Raw genomic sequence first — 25,482 nt, 5'->3', positions numbered from 1 at the left:
CACTCCCTCTTGGCAAATAATGTCTCCTCAGATTTTGGGAAGACAAAAAACTGCACACAATACTACAGGTGTGGTCTCACGCAAGACCCTGTTACAACTGAAAGTAGAACCTACCTGCTCCTATAGCTTCACAAGGTTAATTCCGGGATGGCGGGACTGTCATATGCTGAGAGAATGTGGAGCGGCTGGGCTTGTACACTCTGGAGTTTAGAAGGATGAGAGGGCATCTCATTGAAACATATATGAGATTGTTAAGGGTTTGGACACGCTAGAGGCAGGAAACATGTTCCCGATGTTGGGGGAGTCCAGAACCAGGGGCCACAGTTTAAGAATAAGGAGTAAGCCATTTAGAAGGGAGATGAGGAGAAACTTTTCCACCCAGAGAGTTGTGAGTCTGTGGAATTCTCTGCCTCAGAGGGCGGTGGAGGCCGGTTCTCTGGAGAGAATTCTTTCAAGGGAGAGCTAGATCGGGCTCTTAAAGATAGCGAGAGTCAGGGGATATGGGGAGAAGGCAGGAACGGGGTACTGATTGGGGATGATCAGCCATGATCACATTGAATGGCGGTGCTGGCTCGAAGGGGCCGAATGGCCTCAACTCCTGCACCTATTGCCTATTGTCTACAGGTGGTAATAAATTGCCCTGATTTAAACTATGATCTTTGTTACCGTCTACACTAAATCTGTGGAATTCTTTGCCACGCTGTGGGAGAGATGGAGTGAGAGAGGGAGGGAGGGAGGGAGAGAGGGTGGGAGATAGAGAGGGAGGGAAGGAGGGAGGAGGGAAATGAGAGGGAGGGAGAGAGGGAGTTTTTTGGAGAGGGGAGGAAGAGAGATGATGTCCAGGGAGGTCCCCTTTTCAGAGGGAGAGAGTGAGGATGAGAGGGAGGGAGGGAAGGGAGAGAGGAGAGAGGGAGGGAGGGGGGGGGAGAGAGAGAGGAGAGAGGGAGAGAGAGAGAGAGAGAGAGAGAGAGAGAGAGAGAGGGAGAGAGAAACAAAGAGAGACAGAGAGAGAGAGAGAGAGAGAGAGAGAGAGAGAGAGAGGGAGGGAGAGAGGAGAGGGAAGAGAGAGAGAGAGAGATAGAGAGAGAGAGGGGAGGGAGGGAGGGAGGGAGAGAGGGAGGGATGGAGTCAGAGGGAGAGGGAGAGGGAGAGAGAGAGAGGGAGGAAGGGAGAGGGAGAGATGGAGAGAGTTATGAGGGATGGAGGAGAGAGAGGGAGGGAGGGAGGGAGTGAGGTGAGGGAGGGTGGGAGAGAGAGAGTGTGTGGAAGAGCAGGAGAGAGGGAGGGATGAGAGAGAGTGAGCTTTGAGAGGAGAATGATTGAAGATGAGATCTGCAGATACTAGGTGGATGTTCAATTGATCTGGGAGAAAGAGATAGGAGTCTGTTGGGAGGCGAGAGTTTTCAAGAGAAGGGAGGATTTGAACTATCATCTGGTAAGCCAACATTTTTATCGGTACTTCATCTGCAGCCTAACAGCGCCATAGACCCACCCGAGTTCCATCCTGACCGCTGGTGCTGTCTGTACGGAGTTTGCACATTCTCCTCGTGACCTGTGTGGGTTTTCTCCGGGTTCCCTGATTTCCTCCCACACTCCAAAGACGTGCAGGTTTACTAGTCCCACCCCGACCAACATGCCCCACCCCCGACTATAGACCCACCCCGACCAAACATGCCCCATCTATACTAGTCCCATCCCCCGGCCAACATGCCCCGTCTACACTAGTCCCACCCCGACCAACATGCCCCATCTACACTAGTCCCACCCCGACCAACAGCCCCATCTACACTAGTCCCACCCCCGCCAACATGCCCCATCTACACTAGTCCCACCCCGACCAACATGCCCCATCTACACTAGTCCCACCCCGACCAACATGCCCCATCTACACTAGTCCCACCCCGACCAACATGCCCCATCTACACTAGTCCCACCCCGACCAACAAGCCCCCTCTACACTAGTCCCACCCCGACCAACATGCCCCATCTACACTAGTCCCACCCCGACCAACATGCCCCATCTACACTAGTCCCACCCCGACCAACATGCCCCATCTACACTAGTCCCACCCCGACCAACATGCCCCATCTACACTAGTCCCACCCCGACCAACATGCCCCATCTACACTAGTCCCACCCCGACCAACATGCCCCATCTACCCTAGTCCCACCCTGACCAACCTGCCCCATCAACCCTCGTCCCACCCCGACCAACATGCCCCATCTACACTAGTCCCACCCCGACCAACATGCCCCATCTACACTAGTCCCACCCCGACCAACATGCCCCATCTACACTAGTCCCACCCCCGACCAACATGCCCCATCTACACTAGTCCCACCCCGACCAACGTGCCGCATCTACATTAGTCCTACCCCATCCAACATGTCCCATCTACACTAGTCCCACCCCGACCTACATGACCCATCTACACTAGTCCCACCCCCACCCACATGCCCCATCTACACTAGTCCCACCCCCATCCATACTAGTCCCACCTCGACCACCATTCCCCATCTATAATAGTCCCACCCAGACCAACATGCCCCGTCTACACTACTCCCACCTCGACCAACATGCCCCATCTACACTAGTCCCACCCCGACCAACATGCCCCGTCTACACTAGTCCCACCCCGACCAACATGCCCCATCTACACTAGTCCCACCCCGACCAACATGCCCCGTCTACACTAGTCCCACCCCCACCAACATGCCCCATCTACACTAGTCCCACCCCGACCAACATGCCCCATCTACACTAGTCCCACCCCGACCAACATGCCCCATCTACACTAGTCCCACCCCGACCAACCCCATCTACACTGCCCCCCCGACCAACAGCCCCACACTAGTCCCACCCCCGACCAACATGCCCCGTCTACACTAGTCCCACCCCGACCAACATGCCCCGTCTACACTAGTCCCACCCCGACCAACATGCCCCATCTCTACACTAGTCCCCCCCCCGACCAACATGCCCCGTCTACACTAGTCCCACCCCGACCAACATGCCCCGTCTACACTAGTCCCACCCCGACCAACATGCCCCATCTACACTAGTCCCACCCCGACCAACATGCCCCGTCTACACTAGTCCCACCCCCCCCAACCTGCCCCCGTCTACACTAGTCCCACCCCGACCAACATGCCCCGTCTACACTACAAACCCGTCCCACCCCGACCAACATGCCCCCTCTACACTAATCCCACCCCGACCAACATGCCCCATCCACACTAGTCCCACCCCCAACCAACATGCCCCCGCCCCGTCTACACTAGTCCCACCCCGACCAACATGCCCCATCTACACTAGTCCCACCCCGACCAACATGCCCCATCTACACTAGTCCCACCCCGCGACCAACATGGCCCATCTACACTAGTCCCACCCCCGACCAACATGCCCCATCTACACTAGTCCCACCCCGACCAACATGCCCCATCTACACTAGTCCCACCCCGACCAACATGCCCCATCTACACTAGTCCCCCCCCGACCAACATGCCCCATCTACACTAGTCCCACCCCGACCAACATGCCCCGTCTACACTAGTCCCTCCCCGACCAACATGCCCCATCTACACTAGTCCCACCCCGACCAACATGCCCCATCTACACTAGTCCCACCCCGACCAACATGCCCCATCTACACTAGTCCCACCCCGACCAACATGCCCCGTCTACACTAGTCCCACCCCGACCAACATGCCCCATCTACACTAGTCCCACCCCGACCAACATGCCCCGTCTACACTAGTCCCACCCCCCCACCACACTAGACCAACATGCCCCATCTACACTAATCCCAACCCGACCAACATGCCCCATCTACACTAGTCCCACCCCGACCAACATGCCCCGTCTACACTAGTCACCGAGTGATACAGTGTGGAAACAGGCCCTTCACCCCAACTTCCCCCGTCTACACCAGCCCAACATGCCCCCCGCCTACACTAGTCCCACCCCGACCAACATGCCCCGTCTACACTAGTCCCACCCCGACCAACATGCCCCATCTACACTAGTCCCCCCCCGACCAACATGCCCCATCTTCACTAGCCCCACCCCGAACAACTTACCCCATCTACAGTAGTCCCACCCCGACCAACATGCCCCATCTACACTAGTCCCACCCCGACCAAACATGCCCCATCTACACTAGTCCCCCCCCCGACCAACATGCCCCACCTCCTCCAGTCCCGCGCCAATCAACATGCCCCATCTAAACTAGTGCCACCCCGACCAACACGACCTATCTACACTTGACCCCACCCCGACCAACATGCCCCATCTACACTAGTCCCACCCCGACCAACATGCCCCATCTACACTAGTCCCACCCCGACAAACGTGCCCCATCAACACTAGTCCCCACCCCAACCAATGTGCCCCATCTACACTAGTCCCACCCCGACCAACATGCCCCATCTACACTAGTCCCACCCCGACCAACATGCCCCATCTACACTAGTCCCACCCCGACCAACAATGCCCCATCTACACTAGTCCCACCCCGACCAACATGCCCCATCTACACTAGTCCCACCCCGACCAACATGCCCCATCTACACTAGTCCCACCCCGACCAACATGCCCCATCTACACTAGTCCCACCCCGACCAACATGCCCCATCTACACTAGTCCCACCCCGACCAACATGCCCCGTCTACACTAGTCCCACCCCGACCAACATGCCCCCCTCTACACTAGTCCCACCCCGACCAACATGCCCCATCTACACTAGTCCCACCCCGACCAACATGCCCCATCTACACTAGTCCCACCCCGACCAACATGCCCCATCTACACTAGTCCCACCCCGACCAACATGCCCCATCTACACTAGTCCCACCACGACCAACATGCCCCATCTACACTAGTCCCACCCCGACCAACATGCCACATCTACACTAGTCCCACCCCCACCCAACATGCCCCATCTACACTAGTCCCACCCCGACCAACATGCCCCGTCTACACTAGTCCCACCCCGACCAACATGCCCCCGTCTACACTAGTCCCACCCCGACCAACATGCCCCCATCTACACTAGTCCCACCCCGACCAACATGCCCCATCTACACTCGTCCCAACATGCCCCATCTACACTAGTCCCACCCCGACCAACATGCCCCTAGTCCCACCCTACCAACATGCCCCGTCTACACTAGTCCCACCCCCGACCAACATGCCCCGTCTACACTAGTCCCACCCCGACCAACATGCCCCATCTACACTAGTCCCACCCCCACCCACATGCCCCATCTACACTAGTCCCACCCCGACCAACATGCCCCATCTACACTAGTCCCACTTCCACCAACATGCCCCATCTACACTAGTCCCACCTGCCTGCGTTTGGTCCATATCCCTCCAAACCTGTCCTATCCATGTATCTGTCTAACTGTTTCTTAAACGTTGGGATAGTCCCAGCCTCAACTACCTCTCCCGGCAGCTCGTTCTGTAATTCTGGTTCTAATTTAATTTGAGGAAGGACATTCTTGCTATTGAGGGAGCCCAGCGTAGGTTTTCAAGGTTAATTCCTGGGATGGCGGGACTGTCATATGCTGAGAGAATGGAGCGGCTGGGCTTGTACACTCCGGAGTTTAGAAGGATGAGAGGAGATCTCATTGAAACATATAAGATTGTTAAGGGTTTGGACATGCTAGAGGCAGGAAACATGTTGCCGATGTTGGGGGAGTCCAGAACCAGGGGCCACAGTTTTAAGAATAAGGAGTAAGCCATTTAGAATGGAGACGAGGAAACACTTTTTCTCACAGAGAGTTGTGAGTCTGTGGAATTCTCTGCCTCAGCGGGCGGTTCCCTGGATGCTTTCAAGTGAGAGCTAGATAGTGCTCTTAAAAATAGCGGAGTCAGGGGATATCCTTCCTCAGTTTTGGTCTCCAAATCTGAGGAAGGACATTATTACCATAGAGGGAGTGCAGAGAAGGTTCACCAGACTGATTCCTGGGATGTCAGGACTGTCTTATGAAGAAAGACTGGATAGACTTGGTTTATCCTCTTTAGAATTTAGGAGATTGAGAGGGGATCTTATAGAAACTTACAAAATTCTTAAGGGGTTGGACAGGGCTAGATGCAGGAAGATTGCTCCCGATGTTGGGGAAGTCCAGGACAAGGGGTCACAGCTTAAGGATAAGGGGGGAAATCCTTTAAAACCGAGATGAAAAGAACTTTTTTCACACAGTGAGTGGTGAATCTCTGGAACTTTCTGCCGCAGAGGGTAGTTGAGGCCACAGTTCATTGGCTATATTTAAGAGGGAGTTAGATGTGGCCCTTGTGGCTAAGGGGATCAGAGGGTATGGAGAGAAGGCAGGTACGGGATACTGAGTTGGATGATCAGCCATGATCATATTGATGGGCGGTGCAGGCTCGAAGGGCCGAATGGCCTACTCCTGCACCTAATTTCTATGTTTCTATGTTTCTATGACTGTCATATGAGGAAAGATTGAAAAGACTAGGCTTGTATTCACTGGAGTTTAGAAGGATGAGGGGATATATCTTATAGAAACATGTAAAATTATAAAAGGACTGGACAAGCTAGATGCAGGAAAAATGTTCCCAATGTTGGGCGAGTCCAGAACCAGGGGCCACAGTCTTAGAATAAAGGGGAGGTCATTTAAGACTGAGGTGAGAAAAAACTTTTTTCACCCAGAGAGTTGTGAATTTGTGGAATTCCCTGCCACAGAGGGCAGTGGAGGGCCAAGTCACTGGATGGATTTAAGAGAGAGTTAGATAGAGAGCTCTAGGGGCTGGTGGAGTCAAGGGATATGGGGAGAAGGCAGGCACGGGTTATTGATAGGGGACGATCAGCCATGATCACAATGAATGGCGGTGCTGGCACGAAGGGTCGAATGGCCTCCTGCTGCACCTATTTTCTGTGTTTCTATGTTATACTTGATCTTGTGGTATGTTGTCAGTCTGATGAACTTGCGGCGACTGGTAGGTGGATGAAGTTTAAGGTCCATTTTCATGCTGGTCAGCTCTGCCACTTGTAGTTGTTAGATATGAATCTTGCTCTGTTTAACACGGCCTGGATCTAATTTATGTTTCCTCCGAGCAGCAATATGCAACATGTCTTAATCTGAGGAAGGACATTCTTGCCATAGAGGGAGTACAGAGAAGGTTCACCAGACTGATTCCTGGGATGTCAGGACTGTCTTATGAAGAAAGACTGGATAGACTTGGTTTATACTCTCTAGAATTTAGGAGATTGAGAGGGGATCTTATAGAAACTTACAAAATTCTTAAGGGGTTGGCCAGGCTAGATGCAGGAAGATTGTTCCCGATGTTGGGGAAGTCCAGGACAAGGGGTCACAGCTTAAGGATAAGGGGGAAATCCTTTAAAACCGAGATGAGAAGAACTTTTTTCACAGAGAGTGGTGAATCTCTGGAACTCTCTGCCGCAGAGGGTAGTCGAGGCCACAGTTCATTGGCTATATTTAAGAGGGAGTTAGATGTGGCCCTTGTGGCTAAGGGGATCAGGGGGTATGGAGATAAGGCAGGTACGGGATACTGAGTTGGATGATCAGCCATGATCATATTGAATGGTGAATGGTGCAGGCTCGAAGGGCCGAATGGCCTACTCCTGCACCTAATTTCTATGTTTCTATGTTTCCCTCTCCTCATCCCTCTCCCTCTCCCTCCCCATCCCCCCCTCCCCCACACCTCACTCCCCATCCCCCTCTCCACCCCCTACCCGCTCTCCTTTCCCTCCCAAATCTCTCCCGTTTCCTCCTCCTCCTCCTCTCCCTCTCCCCCCCCCTCCCCCCACCTGTGTGTTTGGGGGGTGGTTAGTGTTACTGTTTCCCCCGCAAACGCCGTTGGGGAAACACACCCGACGGGTCTGCACTTGGTCTAGTGTTAATATAATGCTCTTGCCTCTTGCCCGTGGTCTTGGCCGCCGCCGCTGTGTGTGGGTGTGTAGGTGGGCGTTGTGGGACAGTGAGACCATCAGGTTCCATGAGGAGTGGAGGAAGATGCAGTTACTGCCAGCGCTGCTGCTCCTGTTACTGATGTGTTCACGGCGTAGCCGGCAGGTTTTTACCACACTCCGCATGGGTGAGTATTGTAACTGGACAGCAGCACACAGTGAAAACAGCAGCAAAAAACCGCAACCCGCGCCCGACCACGCCCCAACCCACGCCCCCACGCCCAACCCACCCATCCAACCCCACGCCCAACCCACGCCCAACCCACGCCCAAACCCACGCCTGACCCTCGCCGAACCCACGCCCAACCCACGCCCAACCCACGCCCAACCCACGCCCCGACCCACGCCTGACCCCCCGCCCAACCCCACGCCCACCCACGCCCAACCCACGCCCAACCCACGCCCAACCCACGCCCAACCTCGCCCAACCCACGCCCAACCCACGCCCCCCACGCCCAACCACGCCCGACCCACGCCCGACCCCACGCCCCGACCCACGCGACCCACGCCCAACCCGCACGCCCAACCCACGCCCAACCCACGCCCCTCCCACGCCCAACCCACGCCCAACCCACGCCCAAACCCACGCCCACAACCCTCGCCCAACCCACCCCACCCACCCCAACCCACGCGCCAACCCACGCCCAACCCACGCCCAACCACGCCTGACCCTCGCCAACCCACGCCCAACCCACGCCCAACCCACGCCCAACCCACGCCCAACCCACGCCCAACCACACGCCCAACCCACGCCCCAACCACGCCCAACCCACGCCCAACCCACGTCCAACCCACGCACCCACCCACGCCCGACCCACACCAACCCCGACCCACGCCCCCGACCCACGCCCAACCCACGCCCAACCACCCACCACCCCACCCACGCCCAACCCACGCCCAACCCACGCCCAACCCCACGCCCAACCCACGCCCAACCCACGCCCAACCCACGCCCAACCCACGCTGACCCCCACGCCCAACCCACGCCCAACCCACGCCCAACCCACGCCCAACCCACGCCCAATCCACGCCCAACCCACGCCCAACCCACCCACTGACCCACGCTGACCCCACGCTGACCCACGCCGACCCACGCCCAAACCCACGCCCAATCCACGCCCAACCCACGCCCAACCCACGCCCAAAACCCACGCCCAATCCACGCCCAACCCACGCCCCAACCCACGCTGACCCCACGCCCAAACCCACGCCCTACCCACGCCCGACCCACGCCCGACCCACGCCGTCCCACGCCCAACCCACGCCCAACCCACACGCCCAACCCACGCCCAAACCCACGCTGTCCCACGCTGACCCACGCCCAACCCACGCCCAACCCACTCGCCAACCCACGCCCAACCCACGCCCAAACCACGCCCAACCCACGCCCCCAACCCCACGCCCGACCCACGCCCAACCCCACGCCCAACCCACGCACAACCCTCGCCCGACCCACGCCCGACCCACGCCCCGACCCACGCCCGACCCACGCCCAACCCACGCCCGACCCCCGCCCGACCCACGCCCAAACCCACGCCCAACCCACGCCCAACCCACGTTGACCCCACGCCCAACCCACGCCCAACCCACGCCCAACCCACGCCCAACCCACGCCCGACCCACGCCCGACCCACGCCCAACCCACGCCCAACCCACGCCCACCCCCGCCCAACCCACGCCCAACCCACGCCCAACCCACGCCGAACCCACGCCCAACCCACGCTGACCCACGCCCAACCCACGCCCAACCCACGCCCAATCCACACGCCCAACCCACGCCCAACCCACGCCCAACCCACGCTGACCCACGCCCAACCCACGCCCAACCCACGCCCAACCACGCCCAACCCTCGCCCAACCCACGCCCGACCCACGCCCGACCCACGCCCAAACCCACGCCCAACCCACGCTGACCCACGCCCAACCCACGCCCAACCCTCGCCCAACCCACGCCCAACCCACGCCCAACCCACGCCCAACCCACGCTGTCCCACGCCCACCCCACGCCCAACCCACGCCCAACCCACGCCCAACCCACGCCCAACCCGCGCTGACCCACGCCCTACCCACGTCCAACCCACGCCCAACCCACGCCCAACCCCACGCCCGACCCACCCCCCCCACGCCCAACCCACGCCCAACCCACGGCCAACCCACGCCCGACCCACCCCCGACCCACGTCCAACCCACGCCCAACCCACGTCCCAACCCACGCCCAACCCACGCCCAACCCACGCCCAACCCACGCCCAACCCACGCCCAACCCCGCCCAACCCACGCTGACCCACGCCCCCGACCCACGCTGACCCCACGCCCAACCCACGCCCAACCCACGCCCAAACCACGCCCAACCCACGCCCCCCCACGCCGACCCACGCCAACCCACGCCCCGACCCACGCCCGACCCACGCCGACCCACGCCCGACCCACTGAACCACGCCCAACCCACGCCCAACCCACCACCAACCCACCCCAACCCACGCCCAACCCACGCCCAACCCACGCCCGACCCACGCCGACCCACGCCCAACCCACGCCCAACCCACGCTGAACCCACGCCCGACCCACGCTGACCCACGCCCAAACCCACGCCCAACCCACGCCCAACCCACGCCCAACCCACGCCCTACCCACGCCCCGACCCACGCTCCCGACCCACGCCCGACCCACGCTGACCCCACGCCCGACCCACGCCAGACCCACGCCCAACCCACGCCCGACCCACGCCCCCGACCCACGCTGACCCACGCCCACCCACGCCCAACCCACGCCCAACCCAAGCCCACCAAACCCACCCCAACCCCACGCCCAAACCCACGCCCAACCCACGCCCCCCACACTCAACCACACGGGGTGCGACAGCGGGGTTGTTTGTTTTCCAGCCTCGATCCTGGACGACCGCATCACGTTGTGTGGGCGCGGGGAGAGGGTGGCGTTGGCCCTTTGCCCGTGAACAGATCAACAGCGTCGGGTCGCCGTTGCCCGCGCGCGAGCACGCGTAGAGGTCGACATCTTCGAGTTTACAGCACGACAGCCAGTACGAGGACCACCGATATGAGTAAGACCACCACCAGTCCCCACCCCTTTCCCCCTCTCATCCTCACTCCCCCTCTCCCTCTCCATTCCCCCCCCTCTCTCCCCCTCTATCCTCCTTTCTCTCCTTCTCTCCCCTCTCCCCCCCTCTGTCCCCTCTCCCCCTTTCTCATCCTGTCTCCCCCCGCACTTTCCCCTTGTTCCGTCCTCGTCCCCTCTCTCCTCCCTCTCTCTCTCTCTCTCCCTCTCCTCCCTCTCTCTCTCCCCGTCCTCTCTTCCCCGTCTCTATCCCCATTCTCTCCCCCCCGTCCTCCCTCTCCCCCCTCTCTCCTTTCCCCGTCTCTCTCATCCCGTCTCTCTCTCCCCCTCTACCACCATCTCTCTCTCTCTCTCTCCTCCCCGTCCTCTCTCCCCATCCTCTCCCCCTCTCTACCACCATCTCCCTCTCCTTCCTCTCTCCTCTCCACGTCCTCGTCCTCTCCCCCCGTCTCTCTCTCCCCCCTCTCCTCTCCTCCCTCTCTCTCTCCCCTCGTCCTCTCTCCCCCCATCCTCTCCCCCCTCTCTCTCTCTCCCCGTCTCTCTCCCCGTCTCTCTCCCCGTCTCTCTCTCTTTCTCTACCACTCTCTCACTCTCTCTCTCCCCATTTCTCTCTCTCTCTCTCTCTACCGAAATGAAATGAAAAATGAAATGCCTTTATTTGTCGTTGTAAGCACTGCATACACCAAAATTGTTACTGCAACTGCATTGGTGCATAATATACAAACACAGGCCACCATTTAAAAATAACTAGATTAAGTGGGACCCATTGGGTCCCATGATCACATGGGAGGGCTGGTCACCAACACAATATTCCACCTCTGCACCAATTCCAATATTGATCATCAGTGGGGGTGGGGGGCTTTCTGTTGCGCTAGTTTGGGTGTTGCGGGCCGAAGCTACTGATTTCCAGAGGGCTAGTATAGACATTGTGGGCCGAATGGATTCTTGGGCTGGCATCCAAATGTTGCAACGATTTTAACTCCAAGCCAAGGCAAACAATTGGGCTGCAGCCACCCGACAACCAAAATTCATGCATCGAGGGGACTCACCGTGGAGTAGACATGCGTTCAGTGTTATTCGCAGCTCAGAGAGCCGTGACCCTCTCGCTTCCTGGGTCTGGCAGAGACTAGGTGAGGCACTACACTTCCAGGTTTTATAGTCCTTCCCCCTGCCGCCAGAGGGGGCAGCAGAGCGAATGGGGAATTTAAAAAAAACATTAATATCTCTCCGATTTTTCATTGATGGGAAAAATCCTCGGGAGGCTCTGAGCGAGGTGGCCAAAAATGACGACCGTTGGTGGCAGCGTTCTCTCGGAAATCACAGTGGGCCAAAAGCGGTCAAGATCAAACTTTTAGTAATATACTAGACCAAGTGCAGACCCGTTGGGTCTGCTCCCCCAATGGTGTGATCCCCCAACCCAATATTCCACCATGCACCCATCTCCTCCAATGGAACTGAAGCCGTTCCCAAAAGTAAGATTCCAGCACTGCCCTGCCTCCCTCAGCAGTGGATTTTTAAAAAATCCAATGGCACCTCCCCTGCCTGCTGCAGCAGTGAAAAGTTCAGAGTGTTCCTGTCTTACAACTTTGTTTCGAAGTGTGTTGGAAGCTGACATGTAAATGGAGAAGCCAGTTTATTTGTGAAATACTTGGGGGTGGGGTGGGGGGGGGGGGGGGGGGGGGAGAAGGATTTGATTAAAAACGTGTACTTCAACACGACGAAATGTAATGAGGAGCGGATACTTAGAAAGAAAAGCGAAATCTCTACCGAAATGGAAAATATCTCGGAGATTGAGCGTCTGGATTGGGCGTGGCAATGAATCAAAGGAAGAAATGCAGCCGGCAGCCGTACATGCAAATGGATCCATTCCGATTGGACATCTGCGAGCATCGGCCATTCCGATTGGACATCTGCGAGTATCGGGCACGAATCAAAAGGCAGAAAGGGATCCGGACGGCAGGCGGACGGATAGCCCCAGAGTTTTATAGATATATAGATGATAAGATGTTTAAACACTAGGTAAGTAAGGAATCAGTATTGCACATGGTGATAGTAAAGTTCGAGTCGGGTAGCAACATGGAAGAGTGCAACATGAATAACACTCAGTGTTATCAAGAGTCAAGAGTCAAGAATCTATTTAATTGTCATTTGGACCCCTGGAGGTCCAAACGAAATGCCGTTTCTGCAGCCATACATTACACACAAATAGACCACAGACACAACATAATTACATTTAACATAAACATCCATCACATCGCTGTGATGGAAGGCCAAATAAACTTATCTCTCCACTGCACTCTCTCCCCCCCCGATGTCAGAGTCAAAGTCAAAGCCCCCGGCTGGCGATGGCGATTGTCCCGCGGCCATTAAAGCCACGCCGGGTGATGCAAGGTCACACACCGGGTCTTGTTGTTAGAGCCCCCGGCGTGCGCTCGCAGAGTCCGCGGCCATTCCAGCCGCGCGGGGCAGTGATGTAGGCCCCGCTCCAGGAGCTCTTCGACCCCGCAACTCGGGCGGGAGAAGTCGCCGTTGCAGAAGCCCCGAAAAGCGGTCTCCCTCCAGGGAGCCGTGGGCTCCTGGTGCCGCCGTCCACAGACCCGTCGTTGGAGCCTCCGACTCTCCGGTAGCAGCAGCAGCAGCAGCGGCAGCAGCAGCAACAGCATCAGCAGCAGCAGCGCTCCACCACCGCTCCACCCGCTCCGGTCTCGGCCAGCTCCGCGACGGCAACGGTGAGTCGACACCTGAGTCCCCGGTCTCTTCCTGTTGGAGGCCGCTCCTCGTTGCGGCCTCAACGACACCTGAGACCCGACGAGCAAAGGTCGGGTCTCCAGTGCAGGGAGAGATTCAAAAAGTTTCCCCCCCCCTCCCACCCCACCCCCGCCCCCCCCACACACACACACCCCAACATAAAATAACAAAAACTACATAAAAACACAGACAGAAAATAATAAAAACGCGGACAGGCTGCAGAGGCCGCTGCTGGCCAGTGTTATATATTGAGTGTGAAGATTGCTTTGGGGAAGATACTGTCTCTGAGTCTGGAGGTGTGTGTTTTGGCTGACCTATAATGCCTGCCAGAGGGCAACTCCAGATCCTCCAGAGAGGGCAGTGGGCAGCCGGTGATTCTCTCTGTTCAAGAAGGAACTGCAGATGCTGGAAGATCGAAGGTACACAAAATTGCTGGAGAAACTCAGCGGGTGCAGCAGCATCTATGGAGCGAAGGAAATAGGCGACGTTTCGGGCCGAAACCCTTCTTCAGACTGATGGGGGGTGTGGGGGGGAGAAGGAAGGAAGGAAAAGTGGAGGAGGAGGAGCCAGAGGGCAGGCGGATAGGAGGGTGGGAGGAGTCAGCTCGAGGGTTAAGGAAGGGGAGGAGACAGTAAGGGCTAGCAAAATTGGGAGAATTCAATGTTAATGCCATCCGGACGCAAGCAGCCCAGGCGGAATATGAGGTGCTGTTCCTCCAATTTCCGCTGTTGCTCACTCTGGCAATGGAGGAGACCCAGGACAGAGAGGTCGGATTGGGAATGGGAGGGGGAGTTGAAGTGCTGAGCCACCGGGAGGTCAGGTTGGTTATTGCGGACTGTGAGCGGAGGTGTTCGGCGAAACGATCGCCCAACCTACGCTTAGTCTCCCCGATGTAAATCAGCTGACACCTAGAGCAGAGGATGCAGTAGATGAGGTTGGAGGAGATGCAGGTGAACCTTTGTCGCACCTGGAACGACTGCTTGGGTCCTTGAATGGAGTCGAGGGGGGAGGTGAAGGGACAGGTGTTGCATTTCATGCGGTTGCAACGGAAAGTGCCCAGGGAGGGGGTGGTGCGGGAGGGAAGGGAAGAATTGACAAGGGAGTTGCGGAGGGAGCGGTCTTTGCGGAAGGCAGACATGGGGGGAGATGGGAAGATGTGGCGAGTGGTGGGGTCACGTTGGAGGTGGCGAAACTGACGGAGGATTACTTTTTGTATGTGACGGCTGGTGGGGTGAAAGGTGAGGACTAGGGGGACTCGGCCCTTATTGCGAGTGGGGGGATGGGGAGAGAGAGCAGTGTTGCGGGGTATGGAAGAGACCCTGGTGCGAGCCTCATCTATGGTGGCGGAGGGGAATCCCCGTTCCCTGAAGAACGAGGACATTTCCGATGCCCTGGTATGGAACGTCTCATCCTGGGAACAGATGCGGCGTAGGCGGAGGAATTGGGAGTAGGGGATGGAGTCTTTACAGGGGGAAGGGTGGGAAGACGTGTAGTCCAGATAGCCATGGGAGTCAGTGGGTTTATAGTGTATGTCGGTCAGGAGTCTATCTCCTGTGATGGAGATGGTGAGGTCAAGGAATGGTAGGGAAGTGTCGGAAATGGTCCAGGTGTATTGGAGTGCCGGGTGGAAGTTGGTGGTGAAGTGGATGAAGTCAGTCAGTTGTGTGTAGGTGCAGGAGGTGGCCCCAAAGTTTCTATAAGATCCCCTCTCAATCTCCTAAATTCTAGAGAGTATATAAACCAAGTCTATCCAGTCTTTCTTCACATGAAAGTCCTGACATCCCAGGAATCAGTCTGGTGAACCTTCTCTGCACTCCCTCTATGGCAAGAATGTCCTTCCTCAGATTTGGAGACCAAAACTGTACGCAATACTCCAGGTGTGGTCTCACCAAGACCCTGTACAACTGCAGTAGAACCTCCCTGCTCCTATACTCAAATCCTTTTGCTATGAAAGCTAACATACCATTCGCTTTCTTCACTGCCTGCTGCACCTGCATGCCTACCTTCAATGACTGGTGTACCATGACACCCAGGTCTCGCTGCATCTCCCCCTTTCCCAATCGGCCACTATTTAGATAATAGTCTGCTTTCCCGTTTTTGTCACCAAAATGGATAACCTCACATTTATCCACATTATACTGCATCTGCCAAACATTTTCCCACTCACCCAGCCTATCCAAGTCACCTTGCAGTCTCCTAGCATCCTCCTCACAGCTAACAATGACAATGAGGTGGGACATCCTCTGGGGCCCTTGCGTGTGCCCATAGCTATGCCTTGTGTTTGGAGGAAATGGGAGGAGTCAAACGTAAAGACGTTGAGGGTGAGGACCAACTCCGCTAGGCGGAGGAGAGTGTCAGTGGCTGGGTATAGGTTGCTCCTCTGGTCGAGGAAGAACCGGAGGGCTTTGAGGCCATCGTGGTGGGGGATGGAGGTGTAGAGTGACTGGACATCCATGGTGAAGATGAGGGGGTGAGGGCCTAGAGAGTGGAATGCGCGGAGACGACGGAGAGTGTCTGAGGTGTCTAGAACATAATTCCATCTGTTGTTTTTAACCACTGTCTGGAGCGCTTTCGTATCTGCAGCGGAGCAGCCTGCATACCACACTGACATGCAATATGTCAATAGACTCTCAATGGTCACATCTTCCCATCTCCCCCCATATCTGCCTTCTGCAAAGACCGCTCCCTCCATAACTCCCTTGTCAATTCTTCCCTTCCCTCATCCAGATCATTAATATATATTGTAAATAGCTCAGTACTGGGACCCCAGCTATTTACAATATATATTAATGATCTGGATGAGGGAATTGAAGGCAATATCTCCAAGTTTGCGGATGACACTAAGCTGGGGGGCAGTGTTAGCTGTGAGGAGGATGCTAGGAGACTGCAGGGTGACTTGGATAGGCTGGGTGAGTGGGCAAATGTTTGGCAGATGCAGTATAATGTGGATAAATGTGAGGTTATCCATTTTGGTGGCAAAAACAGGAAAGCAGACTATTATCTAAATGGTGGCCGATTGGGAAAGGGGGAGATGCAGCGAGACCTGGGTGTCATGGTATACCAGTCATTGAAGGTAGGCATGCAGGTGCAGCAGGCAGTAAAGAAAGCGAATGGTATGTTAGCTTTCATTGCAAAAGGATTTGAGTATAGGAGCAGAGATGTTCTACTGCAGTTGTACAGGGTCTTGATGAGACCACACCTGGAGTATTGCGTACAGTTTTGGTCTCCAAATCTGAGGAAGGACATTATTGCCATAGAGGGAGTGCAGAGACGGTTCACCAGACTGATTCCTGGGATGTCACGACTGTCTTATGAAGAAAGACTGGATAGACTTGGTTTATATTCTCTAGAATTTAGAAGATTGAGAGGGGATCTTATAAAAAATTACAAAATTCTTAAGGGGTTGGACAGGCTAGATGCAGGAAGATTGTTCCCGATGTTAGGGAAGTCCAGGACAAGGGGTCACAGCTTAAGGATAAAGGGGAAATCCTTTAAAACCGAGATGAGAAGAACTTTTTTCACGCAGAGAGTGGTGAATCTCTGGAACTCTCTGCCACAGAGGGTAGTTGAGGCCACTTCATTGGCTATATTTAAGAGGGAGTTAGATGTGGCCCTTGTGGCTAAGGGGATCAGGGGGTATGGAGAGAAGGCAGGTACGGGATACTGAGTTGGATGATCAGCCATGATCATATTGAATGGCGGTGCAGGCTTGAAGGGCCGAATGGCCTACTCCTGCACCTAATTTCTATGTTTCTATGTTACTATGTAACTATGTTACCACCCCCTCCCCGGGCACTTTCCCTTGCAACCGCAAGAGATGCAACACTTGTCCCTTTACCTCCCCCCTTGACTCCGTTCAAGGACCCAAGCAGTCGTTCCAGGTGCGACAGAGGTTTACCTGCATCTCTTCCAACCTCATCTATTGCGTCCGCTGCTCTAGATGTCAGCAGATCTATATCGGTGAGACCATGCGGAGGTTGGGCGATCGTTTCGCCGAACACCTCCGCTCGGTCAGCAATAACCAAGCTGACCTCCCGGTGGCTCAGGACTTCAACTCCCCCTCCCACTCCGTCTCCGACCTCTCTGTCCTGGGTCTCCTCCATGGCCACAGCGAGCAGCACCGGAAATTGGAGGAACAGCACCTAGATTTACTAGAATGTTGCCTGGGTATCAGCAACTAAGTTACAGAGAAAGGTTGAACAAGTTAGTGCTTTATTCTTTGGAGCGCAGAAGGTTAAGGGGGGACTTGATAGAGGTTTTTAAAATGATGAGAGGGATAGACAGAGTTGACGTGGAAAAGCTTTTCCCACTGAGAGTAGGGAAGATTCAAACAAGGGGACATGACATGAGAATTAAGGGACTGAAGTTTAGGGGTAACATGAGGGGGAACTTCTTTACTCAGAGAGTGGTAGCTGTGTGGAATGAGCTTCCAATGAAGGTGGTGGAGGCAGGGTCGTTTTTATCATTTAAAAATAAATTGGATAGTTATATGGATGGGAAGGGAATGGAGGGTTATGGTCTGAGCGCAGGTATATGGGACTAGGGGAGATTATGTGTTCGGCACGGACTAGAAGGGTCGAGATGGCCTGTTTCCGTGCTGTAATTGTTATATGGTTATATGGTTATATTCCGTTTGGGGAGTCTGCATCCTGGGGGCATGAACATCGAATTCTCCCAATTTTTTGTTAGTCCTTGCTGTCTCCTCCCCTTCCTCAGTCCCCCTGTTGTCTCCTCCCATCCCCCAGCCTTCGGGCTACTCCTCCTTTTCCCTTTCTTGTCCCCGCCCCCGATCAGTCTGAAGAAGGGTTTCGGCCCGAAACGTTGCCTATTTCCTTCGCTCCATAGATGCTGCTGCACCCGCTGAGTTTCTCCAGCTTTTTTGTGTACCTTTGACTCTCAATGGTCGCCCGGTAGAAGGGCACCAGCCCTTGTGTCACCTGAGCTCTCTCAGGAAGTGGAGTCCCTATTGTCCTCTCTTGACGACCAGGATATGAGGGCTCCTAGGAATTTGGAAGTCCGCCCCCTTTCCACACATACCCCATTTATGCAGAGGAGGGCTGGGTCCATGTTCCGTTACCTCCTGAAACATAGAAACATAGAAAATAGGTGCAGGAGTAGAGGCCATTCGGCCCTTCGAGCCTGCACCATTCGCCATTCAATATGATCATGGCTGATCATCCAACTCAGTATCCTGTACCTGCCTTTTCTCCATACCCTCCGATCCCTTTAGCCACAAGGGGCCACATCTAGCTCCCTCTTAAATATAGCCAATGAACTGTGGCCTCAACTACCTTCTGTGGCAGAGAGTTCCACAGATTCACCACTCTCTGTGTAAAAAATGTTTTCCTCATCCCAGTCCGAAAAGATTTCCCCTTTATCCTTAAAGTGTGTGACCCCTTGTTCTGGACTTCCCCAACAATCTTCCTGCATCTAGCCTGTCCAACCACTTAAGAATTTTGTAAGTTGCTATAAGATCCCCTCTCAATCTCCTAAATTCTAGAGAGTATAAACCAAGTCTATCCAGTCTTTCTTCATAAGACAGTCCTGACATCCCAGGAATCAGTCTGGTGAACCATCTCTGTACTCCCTCTATGGCAAGAATGTCCTTCCGCAGATTAGGAGACCAAAACTGTACGCAATACTCCAGGTGTGGTCTCACCAAGACCCTGTACAGCTGCAGTAGAACCTCCCTGCTCCTATACTCAAATCCTGTCCAGTATTAGCTCCTTTGTCCTTGTGGTGTTCAGTGTGAGGTTAGTTACTGAACACCACTCTGACAGTCGCTGTACCTCGTCCCTGTATGCTGACTCGTCATGTTGGAAGGGTGGGCAGGTGTATTGTCATAGGTGTATAAGGAGTAGAGAAGTGGACTCAGCACACCGCCTTGAAGTGAGCCAGTGCATATGCGATTGCAGCGGCGAGCGTGACCAAACCGGAAGCGGGGGCCGCGCGGAGGTCGAGTGGGTGACGTGAAGTTCGAGCGAAGTCCGCGGGAAGTTCGTGCGTGACGTACGGCGAGCGAGGCCGTCGAGACGCTGCGTACGGCGGCAAGGCGGCTGCGGGCCGGCAGGCCGTTGCCGTGCGGCATTTTTGAACACGGTCAGTTTTTCGGTGCCCCGCGCGATGTCGGGACCAGCGCCGCACAACTCCATACGGCTCCAACGATCGAAGTGGGACCAGCCCCCGCGAGGCCTTACGGCTTAAGCGACGCATGGTGCAGGCGCACGCTGGTGGGACCGGCCCTTTAGAGGTGGGTGGAGGCAGTGAGTCTGTAGCAGGGCCTGTTAACCTCAAACCGGGCAAAGAAACGGTTAAGCTCCTGCTCGTCAGCTGGATTGGCGCGGCCTTTCCTGCCGGGATCGACCGGAGCTCCAGCAGCGGCGGGACAGCGCTGGAACATCGCGGGGCTGGCGATGCCTTACCGGGGGTCGCCGTCTGGAGCCCGGAGTGCTGGACCTGCTGCACCAACATCCTGGAGCTGCGGTTTGCGGAGCTCCCAACGCGGGCGGCGCTGACTAATCAACGCGGGGTCCTGCGACTCTGCCCGGCTCAGCCGGCGGCCTCAGGAGCTGCAGACTCCGGCAGCGGGAGGCGGCTGATCGGGAGGTCCGGGCCGCTGAGGAGGAGGATGCTCACTGTCGGGGTTCGGCGTCGGCGTTCCACCAGCCCCGGCGTGAGGGCCTGAACATCGGGCCACCCGGGGCGGCGACTGCGGGTGCTCGGAAGGCCCCGACCACGGATGAACACGGAGGGGAGGCTGGCTGGACTCTGGTGCCATCCTCACCTTGATGCCATTTATGTTATGTTGTGTCGTGGACTTTCTGTGTTTGTGCTTTTTTTTAATTCAATTTCAATTTTATTTTTAATATGTTGATTATTTATCCATTATTTATTTATGTATTTATTTATTTATGATTTTTTTTTTTTTTTTTTTTTATGATACTGCCTGTAAGGGAAATTCATTTTGTTGTCTCAAATTGAGACAATGACAAGAAATTTGAATACAATACAATACAATGCTGTTGGCACAAGCTTTATAGTTGGTTATGTGCTCTCTCTGTGGGTCGTTGTGTAAGAGCTGGCCCTCAAGCCTCCTCTTGTGGACCAAGATTTTTTATCTCTCTTGAGTTCGCTTGTCACGGTGTTGCACCGGACCTGGTCACCTGACCTGAAGGGGGGTATTCCAATTCCAATAACGTACTCCCACTCTCTCTCTCTCTCTCTCTCTCTCTCTCCTCTCTCTCTCTCTCTCTCTCTCTCTCTCTCTCTCTCTCTCTCTCTCTCTTTCCCCACAGTGTGTCAGATCCTTCCTAAGGGAGTGGCGGCCATCTTGGGTCCTTCATCGAGCCCTGCGTCTGGTTCCTTTGTCAGCCACATTTGCGGGGAGAAGGAGGTGAGTTTAGAAACATAGAAACATAGAAATTAGGTGCAGGAGTAGAGGCCATTCGGCCCTTCGAGCCTGCACCATTCGCCATTCAATTTGATCATGGCTGATCATCCAACTCAGTATCCCGTACCTGCCTTCTCTCCATACCCTCTGATCCCCTTAGCCACAAGGGCCACATCTAACTCCCTCTTAAATATAGCCAATGAACTGGCCTCGACTACCCTCTGCGGCAGAGAGTTCCAGAGATTCACCACTCTCTGTGTGAAAAAAGTTCTCCTCATCTCGGTTTTAAAGGATTTCCCCCTTATCCTTAAGCTGTGATCCCTTGTCCTGGACTTCCCCAACATCGGGAGCAATCTTCCTGCATCTAGCCTGTCCAACCCCTTAAGAATTTTGTAAGTTTCTATAAGATCCCCTCTTAATCTCCTAAATTCTAGAGAGTATAAACCAAGTCTATCCAGTCTTTCTTCATAAGACAGTCCTGACATCCCAGGAATCAGTCTGGTGAACCGTCTCTGCACTCCCTCTATGGTAATAATGTCCTTCCTCAGATTTGGAGACCAAAACTGTACGCAGTACTCCAGGTGTGGTCTCACCAAGACCCTGTACAACTGCAGTAGAACCTCCCTGCTCCTATACTCAAATCCTTTTGCTATGAAAGCTAACATACCATTAGCTTTCTTCACTGCCTGCTGCACCTGCATGCCTACTTTCAATGACTGGTATACCATGACACCCAGGTCTCGCTGCATCTCCCCTTTTCCTAGTCGGCCACCATTTAGATAATAGTCTGCTTTCCTGTTTTTGCCACCAAAATGGATAACCTCACATTTATCCACATTATACTGCATCTGCCATGCATTTGCCCACTTACCCAGCCTATCCAAGTCACCTTGCAGTCTCCTAGCATCCTCCTCACAGCTAACACTGCCCCCCAGCTTAGTGTCATCCGCAAACTTGGAGATATTGCCTTCAATTCCCTCATCCAGATCATTAATATATATTGTAAATAGCTGGGGTCCCAGCACTGAGCCTTGCGGTACCCCACTAGTCACTGCCTGCCATTGTGAAAAGGACCCGTTTACTCCTACTCTTTGCTTCCTGTTTTGCCAGCCAGTTCTCTATCCACATCAATACTGAACCCCCAATGCCGTGTGCTTTAAGTTTGTATACTAATCTCTTATGTGGGACCTTGTCGAAAGCCTTCTGGAAGTCCAGATACACCACATCCACTGGTTCTCCCCTATCCACGCTACTAGTTACATCCTCGAAAAATTCTATAAGATTCGTCAGACATGATTTACCTTTCGTAAAGAGGCAACTTCACTACTCCACACAGACAGCACCCGCGGTCAGGATCGATCCCATGTCTCTGGCGCTGTGAGGCTGCAACTTAGTTTGGTTTAGTTGAGAGATACAGTGCGGCTACAGGCCCTTCGGCCCGACGAGTCCGTGCCGACCAGCGATCCCCGCACACTAACACTATCCTACACACACAATTTCACTAAGCCAATTAACCTACAAATCTGTACGTCTTTGGAATGTGAGAGGAAACCGGAGCATCCGGAAAAAACCCACGCAGTCCAATGCTCAAACTCCGTACATAACTGATAGTAGCAGAATAAGGCCATTCGGCCCATCAAGTCCACTCCACCACTCAATCATGGCTGCTCTATCTCTCCCTCCCAACCCCATTCTCCTGCCTTCTCCCCATAACCCCTGACACCTGTACTAATCAACAATCTATCTGTCTCTGCCTTAAAAATATCCACTGACTTGTGGCCTCCACAGCCGTCTGTGTGGGAAAGAATTCCACAGATTCACCACCCTCTGGCTAAAGATATTCCTCCTCATCTCCTTCCTAAAGGAACGTCCTTTAATTCTGAGGCTGTGCCCTCTGGTCCTAGACTCTCCCACTAGTGGAAACATCCTCTCCACATCCACTCTATCCACGCCTTTCACTATTCTGTACGTTTCGATGAGGTGCCCCGCTCATCCTTCTAAACCGCAGCGAGTACAGGCCCAGTGCCGACAAACGCTCATCGTATGTTAACCCACTCATTCCTGGGATGGTTCTTGTAAACCTCCTCTGGACCCTCTCCAGAGCCGGCACATCCTTCCTGTAAAGGGCCCCTGGGTGGTGGCAGGGTTAACCATATAACATATAACCATATAACAATTACAGCACGGAAACAGGCCATCTCGGCCCTACAAGTCCGTGCCGAACAAAATTTTTTTTTCCCCTTAGTCCCACCTGCCTGCACTCGTACCATAACCCTCCATTCCCTTCTCATCCATATGCCTATCCAATTTATTTTTAAATGATACCAATGAACCTGCCTCCACCACTTCCACTGGAAGCTCATTCCACACCGCTACCACTCTCTGAGTAAAGAAGTTCCCCCTCATATTACCCCTAAACTTCTGTCCCTTAATTCTGAAGTCATGTCCTCTTGTTTGAATCTTCCCTATTCTCAAAGGGAAAAAAAGCTTGTCCACATCAACTCTGTCTATCCCTCTCATCATTTTAAAGACCTCTATCAGGTCCCCCCTTAACCTTCTGCGCTCCAGAGAATAAAGACCTAACTTATTCAACCTTTCTCTGTAACTTAGTTGTTGAAACCCAGGCAACATTCTAGTAAATCTCCTCTGTACTCTCTCTATTTTGTTGACATCCTTCCTATAATTTGGCGACCAAAATTGTACACCATACTCCAGATTTGGTCTCACCAATGCCTTGTACAATTTTAACAGTACGTCCCAGCTTCTATACTCAAGTGTGGTTGGCGTGATGTTGACTCACACTGACACGCCCGGGGTAGGGTTGGTATGACATTGGCGTGACCTACACAGACATGCCCGGGGTGTGGTTGGCGTGGCCTTGGCGTGTCCGTGGCCGAGATTAACGTGTCCCCCGCATGTTCCCACACAGATCCCACACATTAAGGTGGGTCCTGAGGAGACCCCCAGGCTGCAGTACCTCCGCTTCGCCTCCATCAGTCTGTATCCCAGTAACGAAGACATCAGTCTAGCCGTGGGCAGCATCCTGCAGTTCTCCAGCTGCCCGTCTACCAGTCTCGTCTGTGCCAAACCCGAGTGTAAGTCTCGCCCTGTACCCACATATCCCCCCACCCTCAACCCCCTCACACCCCCCACTCCCCCCCCCCCCTCTCACTCTACCCCCCCCCTCATATCCCCCCATACCCCCCTCACCTCCCTCACCCCCACCCCCCCATCCACTAACTCTACCACCCCCTCACCCCCTCACCCCCCCATTCCTTTCATTACCCCACCCCCCCTGTCCTCTCACTCCCTCACCCTCTTTGGGCTGTGTCCTGGCTGTTCCTGGGTCCATGTCTGGGCTGTCTGGGGCCGTGTCCGGCTCCGCGTCTGGGTTGTGTTTGAGTCTGTGTCTGGGCTGTGTCTGGGCTGTGTCCATGTCTGGGCCGTGTCTGACCTCTCTCTCCCCTGCTCCATCTGGAGGAGCCGGTGCTCCATGTCTGTGTCTGGGTCTGTGTCTGGATTGTGTCTGACCTCTCTCTCTCTCTCTCCCCCCAGTTCTGCTCCGTCTGGTGGAGCTGGTACTCCATCAGTGCCTGTATCTGTGTCTGTGTCTGGGCCGTGTCTGGGCCGTGTCTGTGTCTGGGCCGTGTCTGTGTCTGGGCCGTGTCTGTGTCTGGGCCGTGTCTGTGTCTGGGCCGTGTCTGTGTCTGGGCCGTGTCTGTGTCTGGGTCTGGGTCTGTGTCTGTGTCTGGGCCGTGTCTGTGTCCGGGCTGTGTCTGTGTCTGGGCCATGTCTGTGCCGTGTCTGTGTCTGGGCCGTGTCTGGGCCGTGGTCTGGGCTGTGTGTCTGGGCCGTGTCTGTGTCTGGGCCGTGTCTGTGTCCGGGCTGTGTCTGTGTCTGGGCCATGTCTGTGTCTGGGTCGTGTCTGTGTCTGGGCCGCGTCTGGGCCGTGTCTGACCCCTCTCTCTATCTGCTACCCGGTCTGCTCCGTCTGGAGGAGTGTCTGGGTCTGTGTCTGGGCTGCCTGTGTCTGCGTCTGGGCTCTGTCTGGGCCGTGTCTGTGTCTGGGCCGCGTCTGTGTCGTGTCTATGTCCTGGGCCGTGTCTGTGTCTGGGTCTGTGTCTGGGCCGTGTCTGTGTCCGGGCTGTGTCTGTGTCTGGGCCATGTCTGTGTCTGGGTCGTGTCTGTGTCTGGGCCGCGTCTGGGCCGTGTCTGACCCCTCTCTCTATCTGCTACCAGGTCTGCTCCGTCTGGAGGAGCTTGTACTCTGCCTGTGTCTGAGTCTGGGCTCTGTCTGGGCCGTGTCTGTGTCTGG

The 25,482-nt window shown here is 55.2% G+C and overlaps 1 long non-coding RNA gene across 1 annotated transcript; it reads left to right on the top strand.

Annotated features, from left to right (window-relative positions):
* Positions 1-1,418: 1,418 nt before the first annotated feature.
* LOC129715994 (uncharacterized) lies at positions 1,419-10,925 on the top strand. The gene is made up of 3 exons (XR_008726581.1): positions 1,419-1,435; positions 7,952-8,085; positions 10,840-10,925. It is a non-coding gene; the product is annotated as an uncharacterized LOC129715994 (long non-coding RNA).
* The last annotated feature ends 14,557 nt before the right edge of the window (positions 10,926-25,482 follow it).

The sequence above is a fragment of the Leucoraja erinacea genome, unplaced genomic scaffold (assembly GCF_028641065.1).
Source record: "Leucoraja erinacea ecotype New England unplaced genomic scaffold, Leri_hhj_1 Leri_1589S, whole genome shotgun sequence".
NCBI classification, from domain to species: Eukaryota; Metazoa; Chordata; class Chondrichthyes; order Rajiformes; family Rajidae; genus Leucoraja; species Leucoraja erinaceus.
Note: the sequence above shows the minus strand (reverse complement) of the source record. Positions and strands in the feature narration are given on the sequence as shown.